A 21579-nucleotide genomic window follows, 5' to 3' on the forward strand; every position below is an offset into this window, starting at 1 on the left:
CCCTCCTCTCCCCTCCCTCCCTCCCTCCCTCCCTCCCTCCCTCCCTCCCTCTCTCTCTCTCTCTCTCTCTCTCTCTCTCTCTCTCTCTCTCTCTCTCTCTCTCTCTCTCTCTCTCTCTCTCTCTCTCTCTCTCTCTCTCTCTCTCTCTCTCTCTCTCTCTCTCTCTCTCTCTCTCTCTCTGATAGAAGCTCTGCATGGTTACACTCAACGTTTAGGCTATTCAGAGCCTCTCAGGCAATAAATTCAAGACAGCACCCTCAAGTATCAGAAATCAAAATATTTCTTTACATAGGGTTGAAGTAAGTTCTTAAAAATAAATGGCATGATCATGGTTAATGTCAGCACATCTGATGGTTGTATGAGTTGCGAGGAGAGTTGGAGAGTTTCTTTAATTTAAGAGTTTCAGACTATCCTGTTAAGAATTCCACATCTCTACTAGACAGTACATCTAAAATTAGCAGTTAATGTTTAATTCCATTATGACATTAAGCAATTGGCGCATCTGATTGTTGGTTGACGGCATGATGACCTCTGGGTTATGGTAGTCCTAGCAAGTCTCCCCAGCAGATATGGAGGTGTTTTGGCTCTATTACGGTAGTTTTAGGTTATCCATAGCCTTTACATGTAAAATAATAACTTACAGCTTAGAAAAGCTTAAGTAATGTGAGTTGTAAATAAGTTTTACATGATAGTGTCCGTAGCATTGATATAGTAAACTCACTGGTATATTAGAGAATGTGAGGTCCTCATACCTACTACTACTACTACTACTACTACTACTACTACTACTACTACTACTACTACTACTACTACTACTACTACTACTACCACCACCACCACCACCACCACCACCACCACCACCACCACTACTACTACTACTACTACATGTATTATGTATAATACAAACTGGAATCTGACGAGATGCCGTGATTGGTAGTGTTCGAAAAAGAAGACATTATTAATCCCTTCATGCTGAAGCGTAGAACAATTAAGATTAACTTCTTTAAATTTATAAACTATCTATATCATTACGGAACTTTCAAATTTTGCCCCAAAGTGCAATATGTGAAGCATATTCGCCATTGATTATGAAATACCCAATAGTATTTACATGGCATTTGTTCTGTAACTACAGTGGTAGGTAATGCATTGTATATGTATAGTATGTAAAGTTATATTGAAGGGTCACTCCAGGTGAACCCAAAACACAATGACCCCCCCCCCCTCCAAACTTTTCAAAACAGGATGACCACACCCCTGCCAATTTTGAAAACAGGGTGACACCCTCACCCGGCAGAAGAAACTGACCTGACCAGTCCCTATGTTTACCGAGCCCGCGTGAAGTGACTCGACAGTTCCACAGTGTACGTGATATGCCCTGTCACATAGTCGCAATCCCGAATGTAACTCTGTAGAATTGTGTGCGATTGTCTATATGTCTGCTGCATAAAACAAAATCGCTGTGAAAAATTCCCAGCACAAAATTTATGTAAAGAATTATTCCAAAGGAAGTTTGAGGAGGCTCTAAATGTTGTGGCCTAGATTTTATCTGCGCTACACAATTGAGAATGACTCTTTGTGTCAAATGATGGGTAGCACACATGTGTACTGATTGAAATGACTGTGACTAACTGCAGCTGACTGCATCTGCTACGTATACGGTTAATAATCAAATGCTCGCAGAAAAGTTTGTACGATTTAATTCTGACCAATGGGATATCAATAACATGGCACCATTTCCCATACATGCACATGTACATTGTTGTTGTAAAAAACTACACAAAAGGTATTATTATTTCAAAGATATTTGCAGTTTCCTATGGACAAGAACAATAACTTAATGGAAAAATAACGAAACGAAGAATAACGAAACAAGAACAGCAATAATTAACATTTATTCATCGTCCATAACAGTGATAACATAATTATACATCTTGAAATAATTCCATAAAGTTTGACTACTATAATAGTTTGCAGCCCAAAAATTGTAGTCTTCAAAAAAACCCACAAAAGCACAAAATAAGACATTGGAAAACTGTCATGTTTTGCTGCCCCGAATATTCATTATACCAACAATATAATTCAATACGGGTGCAAATTTAAAAAGTTGAAGAGACTAGCACTAATAAGTCTTAAATTCATTTTTTGTGATTTTTGAATTATAATTTTTTCATGAGTGACATCCGATCTTAGAAAGAAAACAGTGGCCATATGGACCAGGATTTGGTATTTATTTTGTATTTTTTAATATATAAAACAACTTTATCGTTGCTTCCTACTTGAAAAATCAATGTGAAACAACATCGACCAATCTGTGTTTGTAACTCAATAAATTGCAAAAAGCTAAAGATAATGTGTAAAATGTTTGTTATTGTACGTACAATAACACACATTTTACACATTTATTATGCTTTTGCAATTTGCTGAGTTACAAACAAGGACTTGGCATATGTTGTTTCTCATTAATTTGTCAAGTAGGAAGCCGTGATTAATTTTTTTTTTATAAATGAAAAAAATACAAAATAAATAAATAGTATAAAATGAATAGAACCCGAACTGTGCTGAATGTACATATTAATTCTAATTTATAACACAACATTTCCGTAAACACATGTTCCTCATATCTCTGTCGGTAAAGCTATATACTATAGGATTCAAAGAACTGTGCAAGGAGAAGAAAACCATTGCCAGTCGATGTAATATAGCGTAATTCCCGTTAGGATCGATCGTAACTAAAATATCAGAAGGAAAGTACTGGCAAACGAAACAGAATGCTAAAATCCCAAATATTTTGGCTAATCTAACTTCCTTCTTCGGTACTGTAGATCTAGTTGGGGGTAGGATCCTGACTGACCCTGGATGATCTGAAGATACAACTATCGGTTTAACTTGAAAACTGTGTTTTCTGACGTAAAGGTAGATGAGGAAATAACATATAACTATGACCAGAAAACACAAGTACAAGACACCACTTCCGACATAGAAAAACACAGGTGTTGTTTTGTAAGTAACATCTAAGTCGTACGTGTCCAAAACCGAATTATAAGCCCATTTCAGTACTCCACACGCTGTCAGTATAGTTGGTAAACAGAAGGCAAGCAACCACACAATCAATATCTGCAAACCGGATCTCCAGCCTTTGTAGATTCGGCGAAAGAAATCGACTGATTTTGTAATATGTACATACCGATTGATTGATATTAACGTGTGAAATAATATCGAAGCTAATAATAAGGGACAATACAAGTAAGTAAAAACGATCGCGAGGCTGCTTGATAATGGCCATATTTTCATGATAATGCTCGTGGCGTAGATTGGCAAAATCAGTAAACATTGGATGAAGTCTGAAACAGCTAAATTAGCTGTGACAATTCTCATTTTTGTCCGCAAGGTACTGTGACGTATAACGACAATTATGTACAGTGCATTGCCAATAGTTCCAACCAAGGACCCCACGTACAAAATGGTAGCTTCAAAAATCCTCTCCTCCATTGCAATCAGTTGTAAGTTTGTTGTAGAGTTCTGCTCGTTACTTCCATCCGGATCCATCCTATATTTGAATTTGGAACTGAATCTGCAATTCAAATTGATGAATATGTTTTTATGACGATGATTATAGTGACAATTGTTTCAACAGATACGGTGTGCACGGTAAGAGGTTGAGTACCGGGATAGTAGCTACACAAAACCTTTTTTTTATATTTGATATGAATTTTGGAATCCGACTTAATTCAAAAGAATAAGGATCTAATAAGTCGTTACTCACAGTTTCACGCTTCGAGCGATCTTCAGACTACTAAATTGGGATTGTCAAAATCAGTGCATACACTTAAAGACACAACTGCCCTATATAAAGAGGATTATGGCTAATCTATGCAAATGCGGGAAATTCAAACTGATGTACAGAGCACTAGCTTCTGGGTCTTGTTTTCAGCATTTTTTCTGTGCTTCGAGAAACACACAGGTCATGTATCATGTACAAATTGTTTGTGAATGTCGTAGGATGGTAACTTGATACACAAATTAGTTGAAAATGAAAAAAACCTCTCCAAATCAGACAAATTCCCCTGCAAACAGCTGCTTAGATTGTGTGTCATTCAGGATTATTCAAATATGCAGCATTTGCATGTGAAAAACCCAGATATAGGGAATGTTTATATTTTGCTGATTACTTGCCAGTGAGTCATCACAAGTTCTCCACCTCCAAACATACAGTCAGTCACATGCAAAAATGGTCCCAGGCGCCGCCAGTTGCATGTTATAATGCGTGTATGTATATATTGCGTAACAAGATGGTCGGACTAAACTATTCCTTACGGGGGTTTACTTTTATAGTTGGCGAGCGAGTATTTGCCTTCATGGCGACATTTCGAGACCAGTTCTTTTCAGCATTGATTATACAAAGTTTCTCAGTTAAACACACACACACACACACACACACACACACACACACACACACACACACACACACACACACACACACACACACACACACGCGCACACACACACACACATACATACATACATACATACATACATACATGCATACATACATACATACATACATACATACATACATACATATATGGTTACAGTGGTTGTGAGCAGAAAACATTAGTTTTCACGTATTTGGGTAATCGGCTCACACAGGATAGTATAATCCGTCGAAACACTTGTTGATGTAGCTTTCATATATATATATATATATATATATATATATATTTGTGTGTGTGTGTGTGTGTGTGTGTGTGTGTGTGTGTGTATAATGACTAATTTGTATAATTAATGATTTTCAGTAATTACGTTACATTTGAAGAATATGCACTTTTCAAATTCAATATAATTGACTACATACATCAACCATAACAACGCGTATATAAACAGTTTTGTGATGTAGCGTTTAGTATTAATGACTCACTCGTACAATTAATGATTTTCAGTAATTCGGCTGTATCTTAAGAATGCACACTTCAATTCAATATAATCTGTTAAATATTTCAAACACAACTAATCACAAATGTTCTGAAAAGTTATGCAGTGTAGCTTTTAGTTTTAATTATCCATATGCGCAATTAACGATTTACAGTAAATGCACTCTTCAATTTGGTGCATAACTAATCGCCTATATTATGTTGTATTCCAACAATCATTGTGTGTAGAACCGAAAATCTAAAAAAATGCACTCAAATAAGGCATTCAGTCTAAATCTGATCATCTGCTTCTACAACTATATGTAAATGTAACTACTTTAATTACATATGAAAGTGAATCCCCGTTGTTTACGAATTTGCTGTGATTACAATAGCAATCTTGTTACATATTTTATTTTTAACTTTTACAATTTGACTTTAAAACACTGCCTTGTTCTGTTTCCCCATATTGTTAAAGCAAAAAACAACAACCCACATTTGATGTACGCATTCAAAAACCAACATAGATACCATTACTCATCCGTGTACGGTTACTTAAGAAACCCCAAATTAGTACTCACACATCCATAAAATCAGGACAAGGAAAGGGTTTGATTTTATTTCTTCAAAAAATAAATTGTTGATCATATGTAATTCTTCTGGTGAAAGCAGTGAATGAATTATAATCTATAAAATGTTTCCCTACAAATCAATTTAGTTGGAATTTCGCTGCCTGTGTTCGCTAACAGAACACTTTCTTTTCAAAGAAATGGTCTGTAAAGAGAAAGATGTGTGTAGCTTCTACTCAGGGGTCCATGACAAAACAACAGTTTGGTCATGATCGCTCACGAAACCTTTGGCAATCAGTGTCTGAACATAACCTGTTAACGCTGTTTATATAATATCAACATAACAATGCCATAATCTCAACTTGCAACAACACACCAACTAAAAACTGAACACAACAAGTATCGTTTAGTGATAGTCTATCACTTTACATCTGTCTATATTATCTCAAGTTATATTCCTCAAAAATATACTTCTAATGCGACAGATGCAAACACAATCGGTATCTTAGGCTGGCAGTCATTTTTAATGCTTTGAAAAGAGGAACTTACAACCCCACGAAATGTCTGTTATCGATGTTCGCTCATATTAATTTGACATTTTAAATGTATTTAAACCTAAAAGCCATGTATCAAACGGCCAGTGCCCTATTTACACGTATCGGCAGATATTAGCAATACAACCAAATGATTCAAATACACGCACTATTAACTATAATATTCAAAGAGTCTAATATAAAAACAAAATATATGAAATAGTCTAAGTTTGGACTGTTCATTGAAAATCCGTACAGCCGTGGCAATAAAAGAAAATCATTCTGTTTCACATGCAAGTTGTCTAATATGTCTTCTTAAAGGAAGAATGTCTCATTTAGGTAATAAAACGTTTTCACACATTTTCCCCTTGACCTTTTGCTTTGAATTCAGTTATGAATACAGAGTTGGTCGAGTGTGTGGATTTGTTGATTAGGTATAGTTTGCCGACAGCTGTCTTTATGATATCTCTATTATATTAATATAATATACATTGAATCAATCTTTTTGAAGTGAATTTTAATTTGTCAATGAAATTATGATACCAACAGATAATTGAAAAACCTAAGACAGGTTCTATAAACGATGACTTTATTTTCCAGATGTATAGATAAAAAATAAGGTTCAAGGTCACGATAAACATGAACATGATCACGAATATACTCTATAGCAGTTCACAAATATACTCTATAGCAGTTCACAAATATACTCTATAGCAGTTCACAAATATACTCTATAGCAGTTCACAAATATACTCTATAGCAGTTCACTACATGTTTAGACAAGATAGACAACACTCAGCAATTCATATATCTTTGTAGGGATCAAACTAGGAAAGTAGTATGTAATTTATCACTTTTACTTTCATCTCGATGACAGGAGTTATAACCACTGTGTATCATATATGAAGTTAGAGAGAACGAACAAATTTTTATAACTGATAAACTTAAGTGAAATGCGTCCACGCCATTTTTTCTTCTACTCCTCCCTCCCAAACAAAATAAATGGGAAAACAAGAAAAAGCTAACATTTCTGAAACATTTAATGAAAAAGCTCAAATTGAAACTGATATGATATACAAGGTATATGCATAACCGAGTGCCTGTATTTACCTCAAGTCGAAATACGCCAAGCAGATGAGTGAATAAACCTACATTTAACTCAAATACTGGAAAACAGTGTTTGTTTGTACATTTAACTCAAATACTGGAAAACAGTGTTTGTTTATATTTAAGCGAGTATTATCCCCTTTGGTGAAATAAAAATTAAAATCCTGGAAACAAAAAAACAAAACAAAACAAAACACGGCAACAACCCCCAAAACCAAACAAACAAAACTTACCACGATATCCTCCAAGCTTAACGTGCTATCAGCAGTAGGTAAACTAATTCTCTTGGTGTGTCTTCGATTCAGCGTGTTTACTACACTGTCTCTTACTTTTATCACAGTTTTGTACTGACAGCACGTCTTATATAACACCCATCCACTGAATGCGCGCGCAACAATTGATGTTCATTGTGCAAACCTCGGGCGTGCGTAATGACGTAAACGTCCATATTATATTATTGAAACCGTCTTAAAGTTGCTTATGACATTCACCAAAATTCATCGCGTCTATTGTTACGCAAGAAAAGCAAGTTTTGCTGAATGTGTAGGATAGTTCTTTACGTTTATTTATAATAAACGCTTATCTCCCAAGAAGTCCAGTGAGGGCCATCCCTCATGGGTTTGGTGTTAATGCAGGAAACCCGGGGAAAACCTGCATTGTTCGGTAGAGTCAAACTGAACAACACTCATCCTACTTACAACCTGGCAAATTTAATCAAACTGTGAATGCCATGGGTTCGAACCCCGACCGCAGTGGAAAGAGGCAAGTGGTTTAACCACTCGGCCACTGCTTTTGTTTTTATTTGATAATTTCATTGTATTACTATTTTCTATTAATTTGTCAGCTAGTTTATGTTACTTGTAAATGTTTTCTTTGAATTGTGATTTTCATTAATGAGCATTCGAACGAAACAAAAAGCACAAAAACAGAAGAAAAGCTCAGCAAAGCTATTGTCTAAGTTGACCATACAAAGACTAATTTTAACACAAGGGAATTACATGTACTTTGGTGATATGAAGAGCAGAACTTAGGTGTCAATAGTCAATGATAGTCATTAATCCTTTAGTTATGCTGGATAGGGAAGTGTTCATACTAATATTACAACGCTAGTCGATCGGATCAAGGTTATTTCCTCCTCATTCCATGTGCACATAATGATGATTCTGTTGTGTTAAAGGTGTTAAATCTACTCCTAATACATTAATTAATTAATAGTCCGAAGATACGAATTTAATACTGAACTATCACAGCATTGTCTAGAAGCTTCCTGTTCTACAGTTGGATATATTAATTCCTGTGTAGCTTATCTGCCATCAAAGAGTTAGCTAAGTCGACAGTATCAAGTAAGAGATTATATAAGGCCTGAGTTGATGGGTTCGCAAATAGAAGTACATTTTCTGCCGAATCTTGATGAGCAAAAAAAATCAGAGACGTCTTCTACACACATTGAATTGACGGTATCATGTTATCTTATTGCTAATATTATAATTTTTTCATATTTAATCAGGTATTCTATCATGTATTTTTTCCCAAAATAATATTGCTATGAATCCGTTACCTTTTCCGTCCAGGTTTAGTTTCTATTTTAAATTGCACAAATCAACATTAAAATACACAATGTTTCTATAATCGAATCGGTGGCTGTAAAATCAAACAATCAAAATATACCCATATCGGTTTTGTTCATTAAAGGTTTGCACAGCAATGTATTGACTGGGTACGAATGAACATTACATTCTCATCAATTTTCTGCTTTAAAACTATAATATTTCAAATTCTTTAAAACACATTATATTCAGTTCTTTGGGGCAAAAATGTGATAAAGAATATATTATATATACAACGAATAGAGTATTCTATGAAGCAGTCTACGCTATCTTGTAAACTGAATAAAGTGACGTGCTATAATTGTAAACCTGTCACTATCTCATATAGTGAGTTGCCTGAGGTAATGCTGTCGTTGAACTCTCATTATAAACTGGACAATAAAACCACATCTTGTGTAATATTATCTAGGGTATTGAAAAGTATGGGGTATAAGTTGAATCGAAGTTTGGGGGAGCCAAGTGGGGGTGGGTAATACTCTCCCTTTCCTGGAGATTTTTGAAATTCAACGACTAAAAGAATGTTTTCTGTTGCTATTTTAAAGTGGCCATATGGATGAGGAATGGGTATTTATTTTGGAGGTTTTTTTTATTCATAAAACAATGTTAACATGGCTCCCTGTAGACCACATCCTTGTTTGTAACTCATATAAATTTAAAATATTGATAAATGTGTAAAACGGTCTATTATTGTATGTGCACACATTTTACACATGTTTTTAGCTTTTTGCAATGTACTGAGTTAAAAACACAGACTTAGTCTCTGTTGTTTCACATTGATTTTTCAAGTAGGGAGCCATGATAAAATTGTTTTATGAATTAAAACTCCAAATTGAATAGCCAATCCTCATCCATAGGAGCAAAAATAAAAGGAAGCTGTGTGGGGGTGGGTACAGGAAGAGCTTTCCCCTCCCGCCCCTAGAAATGTTTGGAATTTAATGCCTAAAAGAGTGCTATCTGATGCCATTTTAACATGTCGAGGTGATAACAATACCTCTCCTGATTTGCCTAAGGACATGCTGTCGTTGAACTCTCATGATAAACTGGAAAGTAAAATCATATCTTGTGTAATTTTATCTTGGGTAGGACGTTGAACTGTGTGTTCAACAATTATTCAAAATAACGTTCGATTGTAAAGTTCTCTCTGTTCAAAAAGTAAGGAAGCGAGGTATGAGAATTCCACGATGGAAAAATGTGGACAAACAAGCTTTTTTCATTCGTAAATATGCATGCTCTTAAAGCTGATAAGAATACTAGTAATCTGGTTGTACTTTGTGAACTCGGTAGACAAAATTGCTATTAATTGCGTTTCTTGGTATAATAAAGTGGGTCTATGCAATTGATGAACATAGACACATGTGCAGTTCTTGTAATGTGAGAATTGATATAAATAATACACCATTTGGATGCTGTCTGAAAATAGTATAGATGCCCCACCCCTGCCCTGCTCTGGCTGTATTCATATGGGAGTGACATTTATATAAGCAATACGTGATATTCTATACCCAAGATATCAATGTCGTTTGATGTATGTATGTATGTATGTATGTATGTATGTATGTATGTACGTACGTACGTACGTACGTACGTAAGTATGTATGTATGTATGTATGTATGTATGTATGTATGTCAACCCACATTTAATGCTAATATTTGTAGACATAGTTTGAGGCAGAGAAGCAAACTGAGAATAGAACAGGGTCGAATTGTAACCTGCAAGGACGTCACGAGTGGTGGTAAATTTGGATGAAAAACTGCCCTTTAACGAATGTGACCTTCAACTTAAAATACAGGTTTTTCCCAAAATGCCACCCGCTTCAAGTTGTGTTTCCCAAAACACCCCTCCCTCACCACAAGTACCACCCTGGGGGAGGGAGGCAGCCAGTTAAAATTGACCGATGTAGTGCTAGTCGCATCACAAGGGATTATTGAAACTAAGGGAGCATTTACATTTTACGGTCACTCTCAATTTAGTGGTCAAGGGGGGGAGGGGTCAATTTTAGTGGTCAATGAAGTGAATGGGTCAAGCTTACTATTCACAATTGCATGATAAGGGAGAGCGAGAGAACGAGTGTTTCATATATATGTGTATAGTTTGATATTTTGTACTTGTAAATGGGTTTCTACATGTCTCTTTTTTGCAAAATGTTGAAACGCTGGTGGCGACGTTCCCTCCCACATCCTCCCCACCAGCAGCCATCACAGTTATGGTGTACGTCTACCCCTCCCACCCCCATCCCCAAAAATGTTTGAAAGACAAAACCCTACTGGGTAAGTATAGTTAGTATAGGTTAGAAGCGAGATCAATAGGTCAATGTAGAAAAAACATCAAATTCTGTTAATGGGGATAGGGGTGGGGTGGGGTGGGGGTGGGTTGGGGTGGGGTGGGGGTGGGGGTGGGGTGGGTTAGACCATTTTAGTTCTCATCCTATTAAATCGGTTTTACTTTTACAGGGTGTTTCGTACCCCTAAATACAAATATTTATTTAAAAGTGGCAAACTGACAAATGGAAGATTATTTGCCATAGTCAATGTATGGCACTATTAAAAGTAAAGTAAAGTGTCATAGCACTACATACGACATACAGCACTGTCAACACAGCAAACAAAGATCCCACTTAGAGTGTCAAATTTAATCAAACCCAGATGACTCAAACTCCGCCCTGGGGATAGCGTAGTTCCTTTACTAATGTGTGAAGATAACGTAGTATAAAATCGGAATAGTGTCGTCAGGAACTAGACTACCCTGGGGAGGCAATTAGGTTTAGTCACTCAACTACGAAAACCCACGTTGGTCACAAGCTGTTCACACTGCCGCTTAGTGAAAAGAAATTATTTGAACAAAAGTTTTTCAATTTTATATGGAAAACAAAAATATTGTTTTCAAATTGATAGTTCATTTGCAATAAAGGCCACAAGCCCAAAGAGCTTACACGACACACAATATACAGTTCAGGAGTGATAGTGGAAGCATTGTATGAAACTTAGATTCTCATTGTGAAAGAATAATACACTACAATAAATCACTTACATTACAAACAAACAAACAAACAAACAAACAAACAAACAAACACACTGAACAATGAATGAGGAAAAGGTCTTAGCTCGTTCTTTTTCCAGCAGCAATCGCGCATAATTCGAGTGGTTACAAAAAGAAGTGTTGTTTACTGTACTGAAGTTGTGTTGAAATTTAAATACAGAGCCTTTTATCTTGCAGTACTGGTCAATGTAGCCCTCAACAAATTTGTACAATTTTCATGGGGAAATGGATGGAGCACAGTGGATGGATGCTTCCCACCTGATACAATGTTTCTAACGAATCGACGAAAATAAGGTAGAAATGTCAGCCTGTATTACCGAAATCGGAGCTCATTCGAGAACAAGTAATGATATTCTGGGACTTTGAACAAGGAACGGACTGTGATGCATACTCGAGCGAAGATTACAATCCGCAGAAGGACATTGGTCTTTACAATCTCGTGGTCGACTTACACCAGTCGTACGATATCTACCTGGTTCGCTTTTGTATTCACGAAAAGGAAAGTACTTATACCCATTACAGGTCATATACCATGAGCAAAAATTCGAGATTACAGTGTTCCATTATTGTCTATAATGTCAGTGGTCTATGTGGTCACTGGAAAATTGAATGTTTGAGTGCATGTGCGCGCGCGCGTGTGTGTACGTACGTACGTACGTACGTACGTACGTACGTGTGTGTGTGTGTGTGTGTGTGTGTGTGTGTATGTATGTATGTATGTATGTATGTATGTAGAAATGCGAGTGACACAGTCCGAATAAATAGATGCAATCCGACGTTTCGAATACAACTTCTTTATCACAGAATAAGGCACGACATAGTAAGTACATTTTGTAAATACCTGTCTATATCTCAATGTTATGGAATAGAACGACAACCGCGCTAGATTGACCGTTATACGCGTAAAGAGCTTCAAAAAGAACCCTATAGAACCCGCCTGAAATATAGAATAAGAGTAATTAGGCAGGAAACGAAATAAATAATCTATTAATTCCGAGGGGTTCCAGCGTTCCGAGACGGAAAATGATTTACTCTTCCTTCGAACCCAATCGATTCTCATTGCCAGAAACCTTACAAATTCCTGAAATAGACATATCTGATACACTACGGTCGTTGGTAATAAAATGCATAGATACGGGATAGTTACGATTCTTTTGTTTTGTAAGATGGAGATATTCCACGAAACGATCACCAAGACGACGTACGACAGTCGAACATATGTATAAAAAACCACAGTTTTGGCATGTAATGCAATATACTACGTTAGTTATAATACAAGTAAATCTACTCGTAACAGCCACACTGTACTTAGAGTCAAAACATGATTAGTATTAATAATGAAACGACATGTACCACATCGAGTAAGATCGCATGGAAATGAACCAGCATTAACTTCCAATTCACGTTGTTCTGTATGGACCACCATATCTCTAAGACTGGTATCACGACACCAAGCTGTTAAAGGTGCTTCAGGAAATAATGAATTGGTAACCCTATTAGAATGTAAGGTATTAAAATGCTTGTACATAATGTTTTAACTCTAGTGGAAAAGGGATGGCATGTGAGAGCTAATTAATGGAACGATCGTTGTTACTCCTCTGATCATGTGATTTGATATTCACTAGACAAAGATGACTCCCTACGTTTCTTATTGGTTTCTGCGTGGTTGTATTAAACAGAAAAGCTGTACAGTACAGTATTTTGAAATCGAATGTACATGGTTTGTAGTGGGTGAGTGACCCATGATCAAAATCATTGTGTTAGAGGCGAAGTAACTGTTAAAAAAAAATAGTATGAAATGTCAGGTTGTTGGTCTTGATGATCGCTTCGCATGACTGGGTGGTATCCAACGTTAATTAAATTTGAAAACAAAATCTTGTTGCTTTCAATCATATGATAGTATTCAGTTTATTTATATGATTTAAGATACAGTATGAAAACATACACACCACTGTATAATGAGTGTTTGATCACAATTATCAGACCTCTACCCTACAGTACTGTTTAGAATCTACAAATGCAAATAATATTTATATATAATGAACTGTGGTGCCTAGCTTGACATCCACCTAGTCTTATTAAGCAGGCTACTTACGTTTAGTCATATTTATAAGTGGATGAGTGGTTAAACTATTTGACTCAGACAACTGCCGTCCGGCGGGGACGGGGGGGGGGGTGGCTATCTCTCTCTCTCTCTATCTCTCTCTCTCTCTCTCTCTCTCTCTCTCTCTCTCTCTCTCTCTCTCTCTCTCTCTCTCTCTCTTTAATTTATCAAGTCGTATCTTACACTAAACCATGACATATTTTTTTTTCATTGAACTCAGTCTTCTTAGTCCCCCATACTCTATTTGATTATTACATTAAGATTTATCACCCTCTCCAATACAAGTCTAGTACAACCACAGCTTATCTCCAGAGTGATTATTGTCAATCTCTGTGAGTCCGAAATAAAATTTCGAGCGTAGAGTGCGCTGTTTGCCTCCGAATGTTACAATTTCGTTTATACACGCCAAATAGCATACAATATGAGAACAGTAAATGGTCAAACAATACGCAAAAAATAAAGTACATTTCACATACTATGATAATTATAAGTGAGTTGGATTTAGCAAAAAATGATAAATAAAAATCTTTTTTATGTACCATTTGACGTCTGGTATCGTTGCTGCCATCACCCTTACAATCAAACTATAACTCTTAAATACAAATGCTTGTTTACTCACTTGAAAACTAATGATTATGTAAGAATTGTATCGTTATCTTCACATGGCTCAAAATAAATTGCCATTTGCTTGTATGTTACAATATTTATTTATAATTTAATCTTTTTAGAGATACTTGGTGAGGTTCAAACTTCAGTCACTCTGAAATAACTGTATTGAAAAAATCTGTACATAATATACAATACAGATTAGGAAAAATACCAAAAAATAGGAAATAAGACAAAGTACAAAAGAACCTAAAGCTATTTTTTGAAAATTTAAGAAACCCATTTATGTTTACAATTCCTGGACAGAGAGAAAAACAAACAGCAACAGCACCACAACAACGTTAACGTGCGGGGAATTTGAGGAGACAATACCACACAGTCATATAAAGTTACTGTGAAACGTTCTGAACATAGTGTTTTGGCTATCAGAGTCATTTAAACCTAAATGAAGATTGGGTATTAGTTCATCATCACATATTTTCTTTTTACTTTAATGATATTGTAAAATAACTAATCATGAATATTTAATCTCTGTCTGCAGGTACATCTTCGTAGTTGTATTCTCTGATAAAGATAAGAATCAGCTATTAACCTCTATATTATGTAAAAATAACTAGACCATTGTTCTAAATAAATTAGAGGGACTTAGTACTGGACCCCAAAATATTTGAATAAATCTTAGCTTTCAACCCGAGACACCACGTCTTCTTCAGGGATGTGACGTCACGAGTATTGTTTACGTGGTGTAGACCCTTGTTGGTTTCAAAATAAATATAAAAAATAATGCATTACAATAAATTTGTCATGTTTTGTTATTTATCTATAAAGTTTTGATTTCCACTGCATATAACACTTTGGGTATTCAAGCATCACAAATCTAGCAGTAGTAAAAGAGTTAGCCTGCAGACTGGTGAGACATATATCTCCCGGTTTCAGCTCTACACTAGCCACATCAGAGTCACAGATCCAGACAATACACAGGTATAGTTAAACTATGACCTGCGTTAAATCATACTTAACCTAATAGATCGACACTTCAGCTAACCTTTCGTCACTTGTTTAAGTCCAGCATGGTGAGTGGTTTTGCAGTTCTCACGTCCAGCATCTCAGAAGCATGCTCACAGTGAGTTACAACTACATAACCTCTCTTCGACTAACGTTTTACAACATAATATATTACCTGCTTCAACAAAGGGCTGACATGAATGTTGAAACTACACTGGGGCTACAAGCGTAAATAAACAACCACTTAATTCATATCAATCATTTTATTTTTCTTCAAATACAAACTGGTGAGATCTTCTATACAGAAATCATATGTCCTTGCACTATTCTTATTTTTAACTGCACACACACACACACACACACACACACACACACTCACTCACTCTCTTTTTGTACTTTGTTTGGTTAAACTTCTTCCAGCTAAATCGTCTTCTCAGAAGGATAGACTGCGGTAAAACAATAGAAAGTAGATCCATGGGTGTGCACTATGACTTGTTGACGCTGCATATGTTAATCATTTGTCGATATTAGCCATTGGCAGTCCAGAAACAGCTTGAAACCATGATCGACGTTGAGGGCGCTGATTATTGGGTACAGGCCCGAAAAAACATTGTTGCATGCTATTGACTAGAAATTGCATTTTCCGTCCGTGTTCTACTTGCGAAAATAGAACGTATGGTGGAATAATGGATTGAATGCAATGCACGGAGGATGAGACGATCTCTAATGGTGGTGGTGGTGGTGGTGGAGGTGGTGGGCTTGAAATAGAGATTGCACATAACAATAATGAGCATAAAAGACGAATATACAGTTTCTCGTCCAAAACATGCAAAAATGCTAAACTTACATGTACGTGGTTTTGGGGTCCGTATTTAAAAATCATCGCCCTCAACGTCGAAAAATGAACATAACACGTCGATGAGGGAAAAGTGTTATGTTTTATTTCAATTATTTCACTTACTCTTTGACTAAACTTATTAGTTAATTTGAGTTTTAGTACAGGAATGGAATACATTTTTATATAATACATAAAATCGTAGCTGTATATTTAACAATTCATAATAGTGACCCCCTTGCGATTCATCCACAAAACAATCCACCCCTCTGACAAATAAAAAACACTGACCCCACCAATATATTTTGAATGTCAGGTTCTTCGTCGGTCATTGTCCAATTCTAATAGTAACGTACACTTCATATTGTTCTAGGTGTTCGATATACAGTTAGCTTACAGCTGTGATCGTATCCAAAACTTCTTTACCACATTTTAGTTTAATTTCGCCTCAATCGCCAAATTATAGAATACTGTTTTATTGTATGGTTTTATGAGGAATTTCCTGGAGCCACTGATGAATATCGTCGGCTTCCGCCATGCTAAGATAACTATAGTGTACATGACGTTTTGTACAGTATGGCAACAAGTTTTACAACACACATCAACACCCAACGGGAAAGAAAGTAGTCTAAATTCCCCGCGACTGACCTTATTTGAGTAAAGTGTAATACTCCGTGACACGTAAAGTGAAGTGAATGATTTGTTAGAACTCGCGATTTCTCCATAGAAATATATGGGGGCATGATTATTTATATACGACAGGCTTTGTGTTTGCTCGGAATAATAACGCGGTGGCATACTTGGAGACTGGAGTGTTCTGGAATGTGACCCTTATGTTTCAAGTAGATAACAGGAATTTCCCCTACTTTGCATACTGATGAGATGCACAAGCAGCTAGACTGTAAAGGGCATCACTGAGCGATAGAAATTGGACGTGTTTTTTTATATTCCCATAACAATCTCTGTTCTCAACACCTTAACTTAAACCAAAACCAAAATATTATTATTTGGACTTTGGAGCAAATCTAATAAATACGCTGTACATGTGACTAGACATGTTACGTTTGTCAGTGTCTGTATTTTGTTTTATGTAATCTGTAACAAACAACCCTGTGTGAAATTAAAGCCTTTGCTGTGTATACTACAATTGTTTATAGCATCCATATTAAGTGGAAAAGTTTACTCTTCCATTAATTTTGCTAATTGACCTCATTAGAAAGGATACATGCTAGACTTGTAAATAAACCAATTGAAACAGTTTACATTTACACTTGATACGAATGTTATACACGAGTGTAGTACACATGGAAAATGCTTTACTTCAACGTTACTCGTTGTAAACACATCTTACAATTTTGGAAATTGTCGCAAGGACATCAACGTACACATTATTCGGTATATTTTATCATCTGTTGTAATTCAATATGATTTCCTAATACGTATTTTTATTGTGGAGAATATATATGCTCCCGTAAAGACTACGTATAATCCAGTTCATGTATATGTCAGGCAACAAAAATCATGTAGTCTTAAGCACACCTTGTAACAGTCGCCTAGCTTGTTATCCCTTGTATCCGGCACCTACATACTCGGGTGCATGTAATACAGGTCTCCTAATGCTGTACGTTTGGTCGATTGCCAACATTGTTATTAAATACCAAACATTACAGTTACAAGGGGTACGTAACCAGGTCAACACAAATCCGTGGATTTTAATTAGAACAAAAACAAATAGTTACCTGATATGAAAACAGCCACCCAGACAAACATGCGTGCATGCATGCAGACGGAAATACCGACTGACTGCAGGAGATAGACAGGCAGACAGACAGACAGACTGACAGACAGACTGAATGACTGACTAACCTCTAGACAGACACAGACAGACATATAGACAAACCGACAAACAGACAAAATATTAGCTGAGATTAAAAGACGGCAATGGGCATATAGAGATACAAGCGAGACAGAAAGCAATGCGAGATAGATATATCTGTGTTCTTTTTTTTCTTGTTTTGTTAGCGGGGGTGTAATAAGGAGATACATCCTAGTGAATGTAATAAGATACATGTTAACAGAGACCTGTAGGCAAGAGACAAAAGGTCTGACAGACAGGAATGACAAATAAAAATAGATGAGTTGACTTAGACAAAGAATATAGTGTCGCCAAAATACTATACTCAATTGCGTCACATTTTATAGTTTTGCGTCTTGATTTAGAGAAAAATCATAAGAAATCTGATGAAACGCCAGATGTGTCTTTTAAATGTAAGGGGTTAATCATTCCACTGTTACCAAGTTTGTACCGGAATGCAATTTGATATTTTATTTGTTTCTCTTGATCCATGCTTTATTTATTTACGGGGTGATGTGATGAGCTGTTTGATTAGGCTAAACCAACTTGATCCTTTGCCAACCATTGTTCAATAAAGAGAAGTACGATTACGTTTGTGGATGTACCATGAAGCTATCCTTACCAGACCCTAAGTAAACTATCACATGATGAGTAGAATTAACGTCATATCTATTTTTAAAACAAATCACTGACAAAACAACACCTAACAGTTAGTCGTACTATTCATGGCGGCTTGAAATCATAAAAAGCAAAGAATAGAATCGCACTACTTCGTTAATCAGACGCACTCTCACTGAGTCTGTATATTAAACAGACAAAGCGCCACCATTATATCTTAGGGAGTGGTCAGTTTTTACGAATGGGGATGGGCCGGTGACTTCTTGTTTGTGTTGGTGGAAAGAAATTGTCATGCAGTGTTAAGATGTTACAGCATGATGAGAGAGGTATGGAGGGAGAGAGAGATTACAGACATAATATAGACACAGCATTGGGAATAAAATAAATAACAACTTGAGAGAAATGAATAGCAGTCTTTTGTTTCCAAAATATAGAAGTATTCTACAACCCATAACACCAAAGTAAAGCGTTTGCTGTGTATACTACAATTGTTTATAGCATCCATATCAAGTGCAAACGTTTACTATCTCATTTGCCAATTGACCACATATACAGGATACATTCTAGGCTTGTAAATAAACCAATTGAAACAGTACACTTTTACACTTGATGTGAATGTTATTCACGAGTGTAGTACATAGAGAAAGTGCTTTCCATCAATGTTACTCGTTGTAAACACATCTTACAATCTTGGAAATTGTCGCAAGAACATCAACGTACACATTATTCGGTATATTTTATCATATCTTATAATTCAATATAATTTCCTTGGGCATATTTGTATTGTGTAGAGTATATATGTTCACGTGTAAGTCTACGTATAATCCAGTTCATATACCTGTCAGGCAAAAACATAATCTACTCTTAAGACTTATGCAGTGCCACCAACGACATGTGTGTCCCGGCTGTCTGATACCTTGAATTGATGGCATCATCTTTATATGTTCTCAAGTGAGTTTATCACATGTACCTGTCTGCGACCTGACAACATCGATTGGTTTACCAATCAGTTTTGAAACATTGTCAACGATTACTTTGACAAACAATGCGGATATTGTTATTACAAACAAGTACACCTGGTAACATTCCTCTTGTTATCCTTTGTATCTGGCACCTACATACTCAGGTGCACGTAATACAGGTCTCCTAATGCTGTACGTTTGGTCGATTGCCAACATTGTTATTAAATACCAAGTATTACAATTACAAAGGGTACGTAACCAGGTCAACATAAATCCGTGGATTTTAATTAGAACAAAAACAAATAGTTACCTGATATGAAAACAGCCACCAAGACAAACATACATGCGTGCATGCATGCAGACGGAAATACCGACTGACAGCAAAAGATAGACGGGCAGACAGCCTGACTGATTGACTGACTGACTGACTGACCTCTAGACAGACACAGATAGACATATAGACAAACCGACAAACAGACAAAATATTAGCTGAGATTAAAAGACGGCAATGGGCATGTAGAGATACAAGCGAAACTGAACGTAATGCAAGATAGAGAGATCTTTTGTTTCTTTTCTTGTTTTTAGTGGGGTGGGGGGGGGGGTAATCAGGAGATACATCCTGGTGAATGTAATGATACACATGTTAACAGAGACATGTAGGCAAGAGACAAAAGGTCTGACAGACTAGATGATAAATAAAAATAGTGAGTTGACTTAGACAAAGAATATAGTGTCGCCAAAATACTATGATACTCAATTGCGTCACATTTTATATTTTTGCGTCTTCATTTAGAGAAAAATCATGAGAAATCTGATGAAACGCCAGATGTGTCTTTTTAAATGTAAGGGGTTAATCATACCATTGTTACCAAGTTTGTACTGGAATGTAATTTGATATTTTATTTGCTTCTCTTGATCCATGCTTTATTTATTTATTTATGTATTTATTTATTTACGAGGTGATGTGATGAGCTGTTTGATCAGCTAGGCTAAACCAACTTGGTCCTTTGCCAACCATTGTTCAATAAAGAGTAGTACGATAACGTTTGTGGATGTACCATGAAGCCAACCTTACAAGACCCAAGGTAAATTATCACGTTATGAATACAATTTACGTCATATCTAATTTTAACACAAATCACTGACAAAACTACTAATAACACTTAGTCGTACTATTCATGGCGACTTGAAATCATAAAAGGCAAATACTAGAATCACACTACTTCGTTAATCAGACGTACACTCACCGAGTCTGTATATTAAACAGGCAAAGAGCCACCGTTATATCTTACAGAGTGGTCAGTTTTTACGAATGGGGATGGGCCGGTGACTTCTTGTTTGTGTTAGTGGAAAGAAATTGTCATACAGTGTTGAGATGTTACAGCATGATGACAGATGTATGGTGGGAGAGAGAGATTACAGACATAATATAGACACAGCATTGGGAATAAAATAAATAACAACTTGAGAGAAATGATTAGCAGTCTTTTGTTTCCGACATATAGAAGTATTCTACAACCCATAACACCAAAGTAAAGCGTTTGCTGTGTATACTACAATTGTTTATAGCATCCATATCAAGTGCAAACGTTTACTATCTCATTTGCCAATTGACCACATATACAGGATACATTCTAGGCTTGTAAATAAACCAATTGAAACAGTACACTTTTACACTTGATGTGAATGTTATTCACGAGTGTAGTACATAGAGAAAGTGCTTTCCATCAATGTTGCTCGTTGTAAACACATCTTACAATCTTTGAAATTGTCGCAAGAACATCAACGTACACATTATTCGGTATATTTTATCATATCTTATAATTCAATA

Source organism: Glandiceps talaboti, chromosome 9 (genome assembly GCF_964340395.1).
Source record: "Glandiceps talaboti chromosome 9, keGlaTala1.1, whole genome shotgun sequence".
Lineage (NCBI taxonomy): Eukaryota > Metazoa > Hemichordata > Enteropneusta > Spengelidae > Glandiceps > Glandiceps talaboti.